This window comes from Trachurus japonicus, chromosome 1 (assembly GCF_045865225.1).
Source record: "Trachurus japonicus isolate A0001 chromosome 1, Traja_1.0".
Classification (NCBI taxonomy): Eukaryota; Metazoa; Chordata; class Actinopteri; order Carangiformes; family Carangidae; genus Trachurus; species Trachurus japonicus.
The window spans coordinates 10,208,456-10,226,754 of NC_140907.1; the positions used below are offsets into that span (position 1 = coordinate 10,208,456).

Here is an 18,299-nt window from a genome sequence, read left to right on the forward strand (position 1 = left end):
TATACCATTTTTACTGTAGGACAGGCTAGGACACCGTTTGTTTACTGTGGTCACTTCCGTCCCTCCCACACACCGCGCTGATTCGCTTAGGGCACCGCCAATCAGAATCGCCATAGCTAGCACACAGCCAATCAGAGTACCCGACGAGTTTACTCTCCCGACGGCCGACGAGTCCCGACTGAGCATGTTCAATCGGCCCCGACGAGATCCGACAAGACCCGACGCTCCCCGACGGAGAGGAACACACCAAACAGACGAGCTGCCGACGCCGTCCGACGAGGCCAGACGCCCGACGGTCGGCTCGGTGTGTCCCTGGCTTTAGTCAGGGGGCCAATTCTGAAAAGTGCTTCCGTTAAGACTTTTGCGGACATGTTGGGGTACAAGATGACAACCATTTTTTTTAGGTAGAGGGGGCCTATAAGTGAAATTCTAGGGTGGTTGTCAACCTGAAAAAATATTTTTGTGAGTTTTGGAAGCAATTTTAAGCAAATTTTCAGGTTTCCTGCTTAATAGACCTGCCCACAATAAATGTCAAATATCTACACAACCACAAGGACCACATACATAAACTTGATATCAAATGAAAGATTACACTCAAAATGAAAATGTATTTAACAGTGTAAGAGCAAATAGGGCTAGAACTTGTAAAAATCAATCTCCGCCTAAAGAGAGCCAGTTTTTAAAGTGAATTTCAACTTGGAAACACAAGATAGCAGCCTCAAACCTGTATCAATCAGTACCCAAATGTAGGGGAATAAGTCATGCCAAGTTTAAAGCTTATAGTGTGAGACAGTGCAACACTGCACAAATTTTAGTGCTTAGATGTCCAGGCGGAAATCTAGAATATTTGACATTTCACTACCAATTCTTTTAAAAGTCAACAGCTGTCTCTCTTCCTCTAGCATTAGTAACTACTAATGATTTGTAGTAATAACTGTGTAATATTTGTATGGCTAAGAGATATAATATATTTGAGGCAACTTAGGGATGATTTTGACAAAAACATTGTTTAATAATCACATAATCACAAAATTACAGGGCAACCGCCATTCCGACATCCCACCAGTCCGACATAGGCCTCTATTTTGTCTAAATGGCAACATTAATTTTCTATCAAATGTCCCATCATTCCGACACTTCTTGCCTTTTATGGTCGGAATGATGGTATTTTTTTCTTTCCGACAGTTCCTTTAATAGCCTTTTTTTCCCCAAAAAAACATTTTGCACTGGTTGGGCTTAGGCAATGATGAAAGGAGTTGGTTAAGTTTAGTAAAAAGAGCAGGTAGAGGCTAGACAGGCAGACTAGTCCCTATCTGCACTCCACTGCATAATTACATACAACTATGTGGGTATTCCTCTATCAGCAAAGGGACAACGAGGAGTTTTGGAAAACGAAGTGTTTTCACACTACATTTCCCATGAGCCTCCACACGCATGGTGAAATTATTGGACCGGCGCATGACGGACGTCTTGCCAAGAATGTTTTCATTCATCAAGAATGAAAGTCAGAGGTTCGAAGACGATCAGATACCGTCGTAGTTCCGACCATAAACGGCGATTCGGCTGCGTTATTCCCATGACCTACCAGCGTCCACGAAACCAAAAGTAGGAAACGCTGGTTGGCTCGCCCAGCATTTCCGGCACTAATAATAATAACAAAATAACGATCTAGACAAACGATATATTTATCGAAAATGGAGCCATTAACAAGTGGGTAGATTCATCCACATTAACTTTAAAATCAGGCCTATTTTTTAGGCCTTTTCTCGAAAATTGCATATCCATAATAAAATGAGTATATCTCTGCAACCACAAGGTATATTTGAATACTTTTGGTGTCATAGTAAAGGGAAAAAAATGAGGAATTGCTGAGATGTGTAAATTTCAGTATATCTGTTACTGGTAAAGAGTAAATGAAGATGACACACAGAAAAAAATTAATAAAAATTAATATTCGCCTAAAAAAAATCATATTTTTGATGAGTGCCCTTTAGAATAATGCTGATGAAGCTCAAACTCTCTATAAAATCATTGTACAACATGTGAACATTGTCTCTGCAGTGGTTGATTCTGATTAATTGAAGCAGGACAAAATTATTGAGATTTTACTACAAAATATCCAGGCGAACTTTCCAAAATGTCCATTTTTGGCACAGCTTGGAACCACCTGCTACTATAAACTATTGTTTAATCTTTATTTTCACACAATTTGGATAAACTAACTGAAAATAAATCTACTGGAACCGATTGGAAATAACTAACATGCTGTATTCACTGCGCCCTGTGCAGCTCAGAGCAGCTTGTTTGGGTGGGTTTGGCTTTCAGCCTCTATCTCTGCAGCGCAGTGGTCGATTCGAGTGAGTGGCGGCTCATTTTAACCAATAGAGAGAGAGGAATGACGCTAGACCCACGTCGATGTGATTGGCCGCACTGGCAGCCATGTGACAGCCATGAACCAATCAGATCAGCAGATCCACGTGCAGGCCAACGTGGGGTTGTATGCGCGCGCACCAGGCTTCCGTGTAGGGAAGAGCCGTCTGGCTTCGGCCCGGCTGATTCAGATGTAAACACTAGGCAGAGTTCAACTGGAAATATTGTGGATTTACCCATAACACAACCTTTTCACGGCAAAACAGCAAAGGTAAGAGCAAATGTACGACCATGTTTTGGCCACGCAGTGTCTGTTTTTGCTCGACTTTGCTGGTTGTTGTCTTCTCCCTCTGCCGTGCTGCTGCTAGCTGCTGTGTTAGCCGCTGTTGTTCAGGGACGCTCCGATGTGTAGGTTCAGATGAGCGGTCGCTGATGTGTTTTGCATAATGTACAGTTGTATACGAGCCAGAAATGTGGCGACTGGGTCCACACAGAGGTGCTTTATGAAGTTTGATGTCTAGTTGTTTGTTTGAGTAGTGTTTGGGCTGTGTTTGGGTCATATAAACATGGTTTTTACACGTTGTAGCCCAGCTTCTGCTGTTTAATTTGACATATAATATGACCATATTCTTTCATAATCAGTGCACTGGGGGCTCTGTTATTGTTATGCATGTCTTCAAGTCCCCCATATGGGGGACTCTGGATTTTAACATGTTGTTAATATGAGACTTTTTTATAATACAAACTCCTCGTTGTCCCTTTAAAGAAGGGAGTCACCTGTTGAGTAATGCACATTTCCTTATATGGAAAGCCTTGTAGAAATGGTGGGGTGTTTGCATGTCGGAATAACGGTATGTCAGAATGATGGTATGTCTAAGTGGTGGGGTGTTGGAATGGTGTGATGTCGGAATGACAGCGTGTAACCCTTCAGCAGAGCAGAGCAACAAGCCTGCCAGCAGAAACCAAACACAGCGCCAGGTTTGAATGCGGAGTAAAATGTCGGATTCACAATCTTTGGATTTATTGTGGAAGTTGTGACTATCTGTTCAACATGACCTCCGCTGTATGAGCACCGCCGCTGCAGCCTGAGCGAGGTCGCTCTGCACACAGCACACCGCGGCTCCGCTGAGCTCCAGACCCGAGTCTTCCTGCTTCTCTCCCCAACACACACACAGCTGTGCTGGACCGCCCGGCGTGACCAGTCTCCCTCCAGCTCTGGAGCTTTCAGTTCCTGCAGTCCCGTTGCTGCCACCGTACACCAGCTACTGGTAATGATGGTGGAGCCAGTTGCCGTCGTCCCTGTAATTACCGGTAGCCTAACTGGTGCACGGCGGCGGCAACGGGACCGCAGGTACTAGCGTCGCTGCCATTAGCAGCGCCGAGGAAAGCTCCAGAGCTGGAGGGAGACTGGTCGTGCTGTGTGCAGAGCGACCCTGCTCAGGCTGCAGCTGTGCCTGGAAGCGGCTTTGTGTCGGGGAGAGGATCAGGGAGACTCGACGCGGCACCGGTACCGGTAAAATCGGCGGCAACACATTGGGTCTCATTCATGAAACGTGAGTAAATCTGTGTGTAGATTTGCACATAAAAGCTCACTCTACTAAAACTCTACTCCGGATTCATGAACGGTGCGGGAAACTCAGTTTTGATCGTAAACACGTGTGTAACTTCATGGATGCCAACCCATCGTAACCTAACAACACGCCCCCGGTGATCAGCAATTAGCATAGATCTCCATACATGAATAGCCATATAAGCAGATCCTGACCACCATATTAGGAGGTAGGTGCATCCTGTTCACCTGCGGCCATGACGCAAACGAGGAAAGAGGGAGAGAGAGAAAAAAGAGAGATCACGGATCGAAGTCATTTTGGGTGAAGTGGAGTCCAGAAAAAATATTTAATTCTCTTCTGTTAGTAGTGGTGTGACTGGGACAGGTCAAAGGCGTGGAGGGAAGTAACAGATTTAGTGAATTAAGTATCATTGGTTTATTAAAGAACCGTTTAAGAAGTATAGCCAGAATAGTTCGATATGAAACATAAAAATAAAAAAAATACACACAACTACAGAGCTACAGCAGCGACGGGAGGAGGAGGTTCTTCACAGCCTCAGCTGTAGAGGAGCATGGTTGTATCAACACATGAAGTTATATAGGCAGGTAACAGGTTATATTGTTACAGAAGCACCAGCCGTCTGTCACAGCTCCATCCAAACCGGTGCCGACTGCGCTGCTGCGCAGGGTGAAGTGTGCGTCCACCGAGCCTGTACTGTAGCAACACAAAAAAGTTTTTTCCGGTTTTATATCAGATTATCATCATCATTAGATAGAGCCTTGACGTGTTTGTGCGTGTCCGATCCCTTAAACGTCTCTCTCTCCAAATATTTCTAATTGTTTGTCATGTTCAAATTACGTGTTTCAAAGGCGTCGGCGTATTTTGAACATGAGAGAGAGTAATATGGATTAAAATTGTAATTTTCAACAGTGACAAGCAGTATTTATTTGCATTCCTACATTTACACAAGCGCTACACACAGTCCGGAGCAGGTGTAGATTTTGTGAGTAGCTACGAAAAAATCAGCACTACTAAAAGATTGATGAATGCGGAAATCCACGTAAATTTGCGCTGCTCAGGGTTTACACACAAATCCGTGCTGCTCACGTTTCATGAATGAGACCCATTCTGTGCTTCTGTACTGTTCTTCTCTGAATCTTAGTGGGGCTTTCAGTGGCAGACCGACCGGGGGTGGGGGGCAGCAGGCGCTGAATTCATGGGTTCATGTGCAGTGGCGGCTGGTGGTCAAATTAGTTGGGTGGGCTAATAAATAAATTATACCCATTAAATGGTTAACACAGCTAAAAGTTAGGGTTATCCCATCTCACAAAAGTATAGCAACTAACTAGGCCTACACACTGCATTAAGTAAGGGTCTAGTCCAAAAAAAAAAAAAAAATCTTCACCTGGTTATCTCACACATACACACACAGTCTCTCTCTCTCTCACGCACGCACGCACGCACGCACGCACACACACACACACACACACACACGTACGCACGCACGCACGCACGCACACACACACACACACACACACACACACACACACACACACACACACACATACACACGCACGCACGCACACACACCCGACGATATTGCTCAATTAAAAAATAAATAAATAAATAAAAAAGACGATAACGTTATATGCAGCTCATATCGACGGCCTTTCTGGTCTGTTATCGCCATGTCATTTAAGTCTGGTGCTCCCGGTGAGTTTAGAAACTAGATTCTCCACTTCGTTAGAGGACTAATTTAACTGTCTAAACATCAGAACTACGACACCTGAAACGGTAACAGCTGATCGATCGAAAAAAATGACCGCTCCAGTGAATTTACTTTCCGTCATTGAGAACAGGTTCTTGAATGTAACTCGGTCAAAGTGAGACGTATCCTCAAGATTTTTAGCAGCTCTGTTAGGTCATGCATGCTTTACATGCTGGCAAAGCTAGACATGTCAGACTTGTGTGGGCTCGGAGAAAATCGCTTCGTTACTTGCTCGTTTTTGAACTTTGGCGGCTCTGCCACTCGTCTTTTTGCCACTCAGTGGACGTTCCACAGCGACTTCCGAGTACCGTGACGTCATGTGCATACCCTCTATAGGGCCATAACCACCATCTAAATTACATTACATTAATAATAATGATCAATCTTTCAGACCTAACCTTAACTAGCAGACTGTAGAGTAGGCTGTGCATAAAATTAATTGTCAACATATATCCCCGGTACACACTCATTCACATTTGTATGAAAGTACATTAGCTTGGCTTTTAAGTTTAGTTAGTGGGAAAAAGCGTTGCCTATACCTTTTTCTGACAACATTTGGTGATAGAAGTAGTGTTGCCGATGTTAATTTGCCCTCTGCGTTGTGTTTCGGTACGGACTTCCCCAGGTAGGGTTCAAACCCTTGTCTCCCGCACGGCGGGCGATGATGCAAACCGTTATGCCAAGAGGTCAATGACCATTTAGCAGTCAGGTTTGCATGTCCTTTTTATGGGTGAGTGAGTGCACACGGGACCCTCCATTACAGTAGCAGTAGATGGTTTTGTTTGTAGACAATTAGACAAATTATCTGAAATACATTACCCTGTTGAGACTGTTGACACCTGCTGTGATCATCTTCACTGTTGCCTCATTCGACAGCTGTGCTGACAAATAGCGCCCCCTACAGTGCAATACTCCTTTGGTATATTGATTATTGTTTTCTAAAGATCATGTTTGCATATGAATTGTATTATATTGCAAATTTTCTCAAAATTACAAGAGGAGGTTCAAAGAATAAGGAAGCACTTTGGGGGGGAAAAAATCCGATTTTACCACCTTTAGAAAACAGTGATGAAATGAACAAAAGAATCATTTCCTAAGCTGACAACCTGGCTAGAATACATGTTGAGGGGTCAATTATTGACACTGGATAGGTTGTCAGCTTGAACCCTGAGGTGTCTGCATAAGTTACAATATCAGTTTTGGCCCCCTGACTACCTCCAGCACAGTTGATAGTGGGTTTGTCAACTGCCCGTAAAAAGAGTGTTCACAAATCTAGCATAAGAAAGCTATTAAACTAAAGCAAATAACTTTTTTGTGTGTCACACAACATCAGATTGTTTGTTTCCTACTAATAATAGCCTACATGTATTGGAGCTTTACATGAGGTGGTCCTTTTTCTGATTATTCCAGTGAATTAAATAGATAATAGCCTACTAAAGGTATTTGAGCACGTTTATATTCCTTATGAATCAATGAGCACAACATGTAATTAGGAATAATTCCTTAGGCTATAACATGTTCTCCAATATACATCACTGCTGAATGCAGTGAGAGATATTTGAGATTTCAAATAGCCTACAGTATTTATTTGTTTTACTTTAAAGGCTTTACAAAGGGTCGATTGGGGAGATTCTTTAACTTTACTGGGTCAATACCAATATGTTTTTTGATTGTTGTGTTTTGTTTTTGTTCTCCAGGTCATTTCCCAGTCGCTGGGCTTAATGGTCAGCACCATCAGTATGGTGTTCTGTGGTCACCTGGGAAAAACAGAACTAGCAGGAGTGTCATTAGCAGCTGTGGTGAGGAGACTTTTTCTCAGTTTTTTTGCCCTCTGTTAGCCTGCCCTTGATTTTGAATTCAAATTGATTGGTAATCATGTTCTTTTCCAACTACAGGTGGTTAATATTTCTGGTATATCCATTGGCACTGGTTTGTCATCGACTTGTGATACGCTCTTATCTCAGGTAGTGTCAACAACAGCTCAGCTCTGAGCTTGTGTATCACGTTTGTTGTCTTGACCCAGTCATTCCCATGCCTGCGCGGTTGTGCTGTATTTTCTTATTCAACTTCTTCATCCATCTACCGGTGTCACGCAGACGTATGGGAGCGGTAACCTGAAGCGTGTGGGTGGGAGTGATTCTCCAGAGAGGGATCCTGATTCTGCTGCTGGCCTGTTTCCCCTGCTGGGCCGTCCTCATCAACACTGAACCTCTGCTGCTCGCTGTCAAACAGAGCCCAGAGGTCGCCAGGTCAGTTCTGAGAGAACCTCCTAATCTTATTTTATTTATTTATTTTTTAATTTTGTATTCCACTTATTTTAATTGATTACTTTGACTGTTGCACTTTATTTGAGTAGTATATGATTATATATCATATTATGCACTTGACCCCTGTGTGCCACACAAAGAGCTCTGCAAAATATGCCCTGAGTAACTGTGTGAATGTGATGTCATGTGTTAGGAAAACTGAATTGGCCTCTGGGGATAAATAAAGTATTCTGAATCTGAATTTGAGTGCAGTACAAGGTAGAGTCTGTACTATGAATGTTGTTTGAGCGGACACGGTGCATTATCATGCTGCGAGTGGCCATTAGAGGGCAGCAAAGTGAGGCCTTAAACTGACACATGGAGAAAGGAAACACAACAGCACAATATGAGGTCGGGCAGGACATTGTAACAACAGTATTCAGTCACTGACTGAATCTGTCCTGACCTTCAACATCACATCCTGGTTCACTTTCATCTCAGAAAAAAACTAAACAAAAATCCAAGCTCTCCTGGATCAAGTAAAATAACAGGCAAAACTCAAACCCCACTATCAGAACTCCATACACAAAGAGCTAAGACCATCACAGAAGATCCCTGCAAGAAAAACATTTACAAAAACTCATTCATTCCCACAGCCATAAACATTCTAAACAAAAACTGAACAACTCAAATGCACCACACCACTGATCACTTTAAAGGGATAGTTCAACATTTTGGCAAATTGGCCCATTGCCATAATCCCTATAGTTCACTCACCAAATACACAATCCAACAACTCCAAAACGCTCTGGTGGACAAGTTGTGACCTGCACATTCACCACGCTATGAGATAATAACGGAACGTTACCAGACAGAGTTGTTTTCGAGGCAAATGCAGAGACTGCTTTCTGAAAAACTGCCCTCGATGGGAATGCGCATCAGCAGTTTTGTATGAATTTACCCTGAAAACAACTTTGTCTTATAACGTCCGTTATTTTCTCATAGCGTGGTGAATGTGCAGGTCACAACTTGTCCACCAGAGTGTTTTGGAGTTGTTGGATTGTGTATTTGATGAGTTTGATGAGGGAAACCAAGAAATCCCATGAGCCTCCATAGCGTAGCTCTGAGCAGCTCTGAGCAGCTCGCCGCTCTGCTCCGCCGTTCTAACAATAGCTTGCACCGACAATTAAAGGTAACAAACCTACAACTAAAATAGGGATTATGGCAATGGGCCAATTTGCCAAGGGGGCAGTTGTCGTTCTGAGAAGTGAAGCTCACTTCCGCGTTCAAAAAACTGCAATCCCCTCGGATTCCTCTGGGGGCTGGTGTCAGAAGGGAGCATTCTCCATAGACCCCCATGTTAAAATCGCCGACTTTACATCCTCAATAAACATGTTAAAAGCCTGGTGTCAAAACGTTTTTTCGTCTCAATTGATAGTTTCTACCCCCGCACACACTCTGAGGGGGGTGAATTTTTTTTTAACTCTACCGTTTTACTGTTATTAGGTTAACAATCTGGCCAATTAGGGCGCGGAAACGTTGAGTGACAGGTCCGAGCAGCTCCGTGGACAGCTGCTTCGAGGCCAGTGGGCGGGTTCTCGGCCGGCCAATCCAACATGGCGCTGTTCAGGCCACCATATTTGAGTCACAAAAACGACTCCCCAAAACCAATGGGTGACGTCACGGACGCTACGTCCATTCTTTTTACAGTCTATGCAATTTGCCCAAATGTTGAACAACCCCTTTAAATGACTTGTCACAGGGAGAATGGAGGCTCTCTGTCTTCCACCTAGTGTCTCTTGGCCCAAAACCAACCTTGCAGGATCAGCACCACCGACCCAGTGTTGAGTTATTGAGCCTGAGTTTGCTGTGTGAAGTGAAACCCAGTCTGAAGGTTGTTGACATTTTCACATGTCACATATCAGTCATATCTAATTGCATTATTCAGTTTCACACATTTTCACATGTATATTTCTCTTTTTTTCCTTTCAGTGTTTCTCAGTTGTATGTGAAAATCTTGATGCCTGCTCTGCCGGTGAGTTTGAGCCTGAGTCGCGTGAGTGTTTGCGCCATCCTAACTTGCAGATCCTATCTGAACTGTTTTGGTAATTCCTGATTTAGCAACAACAACATAAAACACTGTGCAGACAAAAAAATTCACCTGGTTTATGTTATTGTATCATTAAAGCAGATATCATCGGCACGGCCGTTTCGGCTAATGCTGTGTTCAAGGCAGGCTTTTGAAACCGTAAGTTACAGCTTCAAGTCACAACTACGACTTGGTAGCGTTCCAGGTAACCCGTAGCTCGTGTTTTTACCGTCCTGTTGTCTGTGAAAGTTCCCTATAACGGCCACTCGTAACTTCCGACCCGTGAACTCGTACCAGATCGAACTGGTATGACTTCACAGGAAGGAAAAACACAAAGTACGAGTTTCCTTGAACGCACCATGAGTTAGCAGCCCCCGCCCTTGTCAGGCATCAATTGGTCCTCGTGCTACGTCACCACATTCACGCGCATCCCTTGGCTGCACACACAGCCCTTCATGCCGTTCTCTCTCCCCTCATTGGATAACACTTGTATCCCACAAGGAAAATTTTCTCCTCGGGTTACAGCAGAGCAGAGTGACGGAGAGACTCGTGTTTAGGCTGAAATACTTCATGTAAGTGATTGCTGACGGAAAATAGGACTATTTAGGACTTATATTAACAAAAACATTCCACTGATATCTGCTTTAAGTTAGTGTTGGCAGTTCTATGGGATTGATGAGCAAGGTTACAATGTAGAGGTATTTCCATTATTCAATCCATTATTAATCAATTACTGTATTGAGATTTATTGAGATATTGGAATTACAAAATTAACATGAAGAATAATCTATAGTATAAGCAGCTGTCAGCAAAATGTGAATATCAAATGTTTGATTCCACTTGTCCTTTTTTTCCTGTTTTTGTTTGTTTCCTGTCACACTACTGCAGTGGGTCTGCAGCAGCCAACGTCATCTCACAGTACCTGCTGGCTGTGTTGTTATATGTTTACATCCGTTGGAGGGGTCTGCACAAGGCCACATGGGGAGGTCAGTTGTCTTCTCACTCTTAGCTGAACCCAGGAACAGGAGTTTGCTGAGTTCATTTCAGCCTTGACTGCACTGATATTATTTTCCGTTAATGTATCTTTTTGACGTTAGTCTGCTATAGCCTTGCTTTGTTTGTTGGTTGCAGGTTACAGATCCTTTACTACTTCCCTTTTTTGCCTCATTTCTGCCTTGTTCTTCCATGTAAATACAGAATATCACCAGTTTACTGGTTGATACTGTAAGAATTGAGATGCGGTGGTCATCCCTTTTTTTTTAATGAAGCTGTTATGTTACTAGTAGAAGTAATGTTGTGCTATTCAGAAACTATTAATGATTTTGAGAAAAGGAAAAAAAAAAACGAACAATTAAAAACCTGGATAAATATTGTATGTATAGTTGCTAAGGACTGAATAAATGGGAAAAAAAGAGTAAAAATCAGTAATTAATCCAAAAATACTTACATTTGTGCAACTCTTTGGAGTCATCTTGCTGGTGAGCGAGGTGTATGATGGGAAATCTGTCACATCCCTTCATTTCAACAAGTGAGCTACTGGATAATCTTCAATTCATGGGCTATGTGGCCCTTGCCCTTGGCCCTAGCCCTTGACCGGTAGTAGAATTGGGATACCCCTCCCCCTTGACGTGAATGTGCTAAATGAAGGGGAAAGGGCTAAAACAAGGGTAAAGTGGTAGAATTGTGATTGGTCCTTATTCTTTCCATTTCTTTCCTCCTGTTTCATCATTGCAGCATAATGCATTATCCTTTATAACGGTTCCAGTGTTGATAAATGTAGTTGCACTCTTTGACTACCAATCCTTGACCCACAGGTTGGTCACTGGACTGTCTACAGGAGTGAGGTCTATTTGTCAAGCTGGCCATCCCAAGTATGCTCATGATTTGTTTATCATGGTGGATATTTGAAATAGGAGGATTCCTGGCTGGAGTCATAAGTGAGGTTGAGCTGGGCGCTCAGACCATAACGTACCAGCTATGCATTACAGCATTTATGGTAATATCTCTAATGTCTCTTCACATTTCCTTGTCCACCTTTAAATATGCTTTAACTTATCTTAAAACTTTTAAACAAATATAGTTTATTTTGTCTGTTTTTGAACGTTTTGAAGTAAATGTCACCTTCAATAATGTTTTTACTGTTTTACTTCCTATCTCAGTTCCCACTAGGATTCTCCACTGCTGCCAGTGTGCGGGTTGGGAATGCTCTTGGTGCAAGAAACACGAAACAGGCTAAGCTATCTTGCAAAGTCTCCATCCTCTGTGCATGTAAGAGCCGATGTACACAGCACACGTAGCTTATATAATTTTACTCACAGAGAAAGTCAAGAATGACAGTATATTAAATGCTTTTACTTAAAACAGTTATCATTCGTAGGTGAAGTATGAATTAAATGTATTGAACATTAGAACAATATCATATATTGACATATATGTGTAGCCCACGCAATTCTTAAGTTTATGTATGTAATTATGTGTGATGAAAAAATACATATCCATCCCAAATACTATTAATAAATGTTGAAATTATAGATTCCTTCCTTATAATAATACATTTTATTTCATAGGTGCCTTTCTGTCACTTTAGGACACCTTATGTACATTGAATAAAAGAAAGTGCAAAATAAACAATAAAAACCACAAGTACACAAGATTAAAAACAGGTTAAAGTTGGACAGTGCAATTGAATCAGTCAAAGGGAAAAGGCAATCTCAAACAGGTGGGGTTTGTTGTTGACAAAAATGAAGTTACAGAGCTTCAGTTTAAAGCTCTTCCTCTTTTTCTTTTTTCCCTCCCCTGTTTTGAGGTTGTTGGTTCACATGCACATTGTAACATCTTCATGGGTTTTCCCTATTAGTATCTATGTGACACTGTGTGGGGAGTTTGAAGGAATCAGACAAAAAGAGAGGTTCAACAGAAAGTAGAGTTTTAGTAATTCAAAATGAATTCCTTCGCCCCCCTTCCTCCATACAGGCCTTTGCCACCTTGGTCTAAATAAAACAGAGGAGCTCCAATGCTTAAAGTAACTAATGTTTGAAGTAATAATGTGACTTTTGTTAAATGAACATTTGGCCTCTTATTGTTCACTATTTTGGAATTGAAATAAGGAATCGTTAGGAACCGAAAAATCCTAACGAACTGACGAGTCTAATCTTGGGTGGAACGGTGCAGAAAAGTAACCGGACTGGTTAACATCGGTGCACAGCTCTAAAAAGTTGTATCATTTGTCTCTATTAATACATTTTTCTCTTTCTTTTCATCTCTCCTGTCCACCACAGTTATCATTGCGTGCTTTGTGGGAGCTGGTATGAGCATCGCCAGAAATGTAATTGGATACATTTTCACCTCAGAGCTGTGAGTAAACTCCGCCACAGTAACCTTCACAAGTTATTTTGCATGCACGTGTATCTGTGTGCCTTGTTAGTGTCCGTGTGCCGCAGCAGGCTTGGTTTCATAATGCCGTACGCACTGTTGGACATTAACTCGTGTTCATCATCTTCATGCCGAGTCACACTCACTGCTCTGTCATTGTTTTATTAGCCCCAGTTATGTTTAACAGGTCTTTCAGTTCTTCATTGGTAAAGCAGAATTTAACACTGTGATCCAGGTGCTTATCCAGTAGCACATAATAGCCAAATAGATCTGTTCTCTTAAATTATTTAATTGAATACATACACATGTTTTCTAAATCTATGTGGAAGCCCTGCTGAGCAGAGAGAAGCTGTTTTGTTAATGTCATTCATTATTTGGATGTGAATCATATTTATTGCTCTAAAAAAAGGTTGAAGCCATCATCTCCATCTTTTAAAGGAATAGTTCACCAAAAAATGAAAAATTGAAATGAAATTCAGTCATTAGTGACTCACCCTCATGCTGATGAATACTCCGGAGTAGTTTTTTATTCCTCAAAGTGCATCTGGAGACCCAGGAGGCCGGTTCGTAGTCCAACGAAAACTTTATATGAGAGTCAATAACGCCCGACACAAAAAGGTCCATAAAACTACACAAAAACCTTGTAATCGTCCTCCTTACTACTCGTCCACTGCAATCCAATTTTCCTGAAGGGATATAGTCCAGAGTTTACCCGAAATGACGCCATTGAGGCAAGTCTGGTCACGTCCATGTGCGTCGGGTGAACGCGAGAGCGTGAGAGCGCGCACCAGGCAAATTAAATACAGGACTGTTTAGGCTGTAAAAATGTCCTAAATGACGTAGTTTCAAGTAAACTCTGGACTATATCCCTTCAGGACACTTGGATTGCAGTGGAAGAGCAGTGTGCAGGAATATTAAATGGTTTTTGTGTAGTTTTATGGACGTTATTGTGTCAGGCGCTATTGACTCTCATATAAAGTTTTCGTTGGACTACGAAGCGGCCTCCCGGGTCTCCAGATGCACTTTGAGGAATAAAAAACTACTCCGGAGTATTCATCAACATGAGAGTGAATTTCATTTTTTGGTGAACTATTCCTTTAATGATACCTTTAATCTGTGTATATTTTACAAAAATCTACATCTGCATCTTTTTGCAGGGACATTATTAAGAGGGTTGCCGATGTCATGCTCTTATTCGGCTTCATGCATGTTTGTGACGCCACTGCAGTGAGTAACAATACACAGTTAATTTTTCATGCAATTTCAATTTAGACACATTAGCACATAGAGTTTGAATGTGGTTTGATCAAATATCCACAGGGTGTGGCTGCAGGAGTTCTCCGAGGAGCAGGAAAGCAGCTGTTTGGTGCCCTGTGCAACCTGGTAGGACTCTACTTAATTGGCCTCCCCATTGGTGTGTCCCTGATGTTTGCAGGGAAGAAGGGGATTGTGGGTAAGACTAAACTTCCACTTCCACATCTTGTCACTTCCCACTAACATTCAGGACAGCGAGTTCAACTCTTCTCTGATTTTTGTGTAGGACTGTGGATAGGACTTATCATCTGTACGTCACTGCAGGCGTCAGTTTTCATCACGTTCCTGTACAATCTTGACTGGAAAAAGACGACTGAAGAGGTGGGTACAGTAGTTACAGTAACCACAGAAAATCATCATATATCTTTGAAATACTTGTTCTGGCTGAAATTAAAATGAACAAACAAAAATGTGACAGCTCTGAAGAACATTTAGAAATAAATTAGGATTGTTGCCATGTTGAAATGTGAATGACCTGCCAACTTGCAGCTCCTCAAGAATTTGGGGGTTCAACCTCTTTTGATTTCTAATCAATTCAAATCAATTCACACCGGTTCACTGATGAAACTGATGTTTCTCTGGCCTGCTCATGCTCACACTTTTCACACTTTTCGCTCTCCTTCACTTGTCTTCAGTCCGCATATAAATGAATGTTACTGTATATGAAAAACAGACACGCGGACACCAAGAAAATGAAACACTGTAACTCCTGTGACAGTGACCTCATCTGGCCATGGTAGTCTAGGTCAGCCCCATGAGTCAATCATGGGCTAAACATGTGGGCACGGGAATTAATGTGATTATTGATGACTTAGACAAGCATTGCCAGGAAATGTTGTTGTGTTTTCCGAAATGTCGTTGTGCTTTGCCCCTGAGGGCCACCGTATTAATGTCACCTCGGCTCTCACATCCAGTTTGCACTGAATACCTGATTGGTAGTGCCGTATTCCCATATTGATAATGGCCTTAATGGTACTCATTGTTCAGTAGAACCATGCACTACAAGTCTTGGAGTCTTCAAGAATAATTAATGGTTTTATTAAGATCATAAAAACAGGTTGATATAATGTTAGGCAGTTAGCCTGTCTGTATGCACATAGCTGTCTGTATGTGTATTGATTGGTTTCACTGGTTTGTTGGACACTCTAATGTGCTTTTAATGTATACATATTGTCCATGGATGTATGGATCTAAGTAGACACTGTAGTCATTTAAGCCAGGATGCCACCGTGCAATGTTTTTCTTTGTCTTAAAGGACAATTCCGGGCAAATTCAACCTGGGGCTATAGTTTCCTTACATTTTTGGTCTAAAAGAAGGATTCAGAAGATTTTCGTTTTAATTGCCCACAAGACTTTCTATTACAGCTCTGTTTACAAACACAAACCCTATATGTTTGAATAGCCATCTGATACTGTCTGTGGAAAAAATGTGTGGCTTTGAGGAATGTAAACAGCCTAAATAGTGAAGATTGGTCTGCTCCCATTATACGCTGCCGTGGCGATGCGGGGACAGACAGAAAGAACTACTGCATAACAGGAGCAATTAAAACGAAAATCTTCAGAATCCTTCTTTTAGACATAAAATATTAGGAAACTATAGCCCAAGGTTGAATTTGCCCGGAATTGTCCTTTAAGGTGAGTTATGAGCTGAAACACACTATTAGCAGCTTACTGTCCTTACTGTCCCCAAACAGGCCATTGTCAGCAGGAGTCCAGATCACTAAAGAAGACTCAGATCAGAGTCGGACCCTGGCCAGCTCTATGAGTGAGGAGGGTGACACGGACCTGGAGCTGCTCCTTCCAGGACACAGTGAATGCACCACGGTGGGAGACGTTCTCTCAGTAAAACAGCTGGTTGTACGGAGAGGCCTGACACTGCTCATCATGGTCGTTATCCTCATCACTGGGATTGTAAGCAGCATCTTGCTGGTGAAACTGTTCAAGTGACTCCTATCCTGGGAGCTCAGAAGTGTCATGATTGATGATTGAAGTGCGGTCTGGGACGATACCACTGGGGTGCTTTCAGACAGACCGTGGAGTCTGTTCCGTTCTACCTTGGTGCTTCCTGGTGAAGCAGCCCGCGTTCACACCAGTTTAAGTACAACCAAAAATGGCGTACGTTACTCTGCATTACTCAAATGTTTCGCTTTTTTGCCGTCTCTGTAATCCTTCTTCAGTTTTTTTAAAGTTTATTATTAATTAATTTATTATTTGTTGTGGTGTTTGAGTGAACCGAGCCTTGGCCATAGATGAGAATTACTCTACTTTATTAAGTCCCAAAGGGAAATTCATACAACTTATTTTATCTTTTACTGCTTTCCAGCTTCTTTTTTTTTTTTTAATTTGTAGATGCCCAAATCGCCACCAAACATGTAGTTTCTTCAGCAGACCACTGCAGATTATTTCTCTCCAGGTTTTCAGTCGCTGCCTTCTCCTCCTGCCTGCTCCTCTTCACAGCCTAGGATAAGACACGCCCACTGATGATGTCACGGTTCAGGGGGAAGAACCAACTATTTCTTGGTTCCCTTAAGAACCGACTTTCGATGTTCCAAACCTGTTATTTTTTCGGTCTAAACACGCCGGCTGGGTACCAGAACCGGCTCAGAGTCCTGTCGGTGTGAAACTCCTTGGGAGTCTCCGCTCCACAGCTCTGGAAGGCGCTTGGACTCTGTGGACTGTTGGTCTGTGTTTCTCCAGCTCTCAGCAGCCCCCTCAAGTTTCCACTTTCTGTCACAGTGAAAGATGTTGGAGAGCCAAAGAGACAGTCAAAAAACCAAGAAGAACTATATTTTATTTTCATCTGTTTTTTATTGTACATTATCTGTTACTTTAAAGGTCCTGCACTGATGCAATACACTTTTATTACATCAGCCTGCATGGGTTTCCTCCGGGTGCTCCGGTTTCCCCCACCACTAAAAACATGCCAGCTAGACTGATCCTCCAGTCAGTGCCCCTGACCAAAGGCACTGGCTCATAATCTGGAGTTGGTCCCCGGGCGCTGCACCGTGGCTGCCCACTGTTCCTCAGGGATGGGTTAAATGCAGAGAAAGAATTTCACTGTACTAGCTGTATATGTGACAAATAAAGTACCTTTACCTTTAACCTCTTGTCTAGTGTTGTGTTGTTTTTTCCTCTTCAAAATCGGGCGTTCTGAAAGAAGTCTAGATGGCTTCAGGACATAAAGACTACAATGACCTGGGTGACTGAGAACCTACACGTTAACCCTGCCATGTTTACACAACGGCACACGAGGAAAAAGCTGCTTCAGTCTGACAGTGATTAACCTAGAGGCGAAGCTTTAAGTCTGGAACGCACAGCCGTGTTTCATGATAAACCTGGTCTAATTTACTCATCTTGGCTAATTTTCTTAGAATATATTTGCCCTAACAATCACCATCATCAGTTTCAGCAAACACACCTTAATGTGTTAGTGTAATGGCCCTGGGCCTAAGGCCATATGACCTGTTGGATGGGTCTGTTTCAGGTACGATCTGATTTTCCTGACCGGCAGCTGTCAGAGCTGGGAGACTCCAAGATGACCCCCCCCCCCCCCGGCTTTCATTTTCCTTCACCGAACACACACACCACTG

General features: G+C 42.5%; 1 pseudogene across 1 annotated transcript in view; it reads left to right on the forward strand.

Annotated features, from left to right (window-relative positions):
• Positions 1–15,030, forward strand: part of LOC146991394 (multidrug and toxin extrusion protein 1-like) — a 16,241-nt pseudogene extending 1,211 nt beyond the window's left edge. Inside the window, exons 2-12 of the transcript XR_015034751.1 lie at positions 7,386–7,487; positions 7,584–7,652; positions 7,785–7,937; positions 9,927–9,969; positions 10,912–11,009; positions 11,838–12,019; positions 12,183–12,291; positions 13,302–13,377; positions 14,553–14,622; positions 14,716–14,848; positions 14,936–15,030. The product of XR_015034751.1 is annotated as a multidrug and toxin extrusion protein 1-like (transcript). The remainder of the gene's footprint in view (positions 1–7,385; positions 7,488–7,583; positions 7,653–7,784; positions 7,938–9,926; positions 9,970–10,911; positions 11,010–11,837; positions 12,020–12,182; positions 12,292–13,301; positions 13,378–14,552; positions 14,623–14,715; positions 14,849–14,935) is intronic.
• The last annotated feature ends 3,269 nt before the right edge of the window (positions 15,031–18,299 follow it).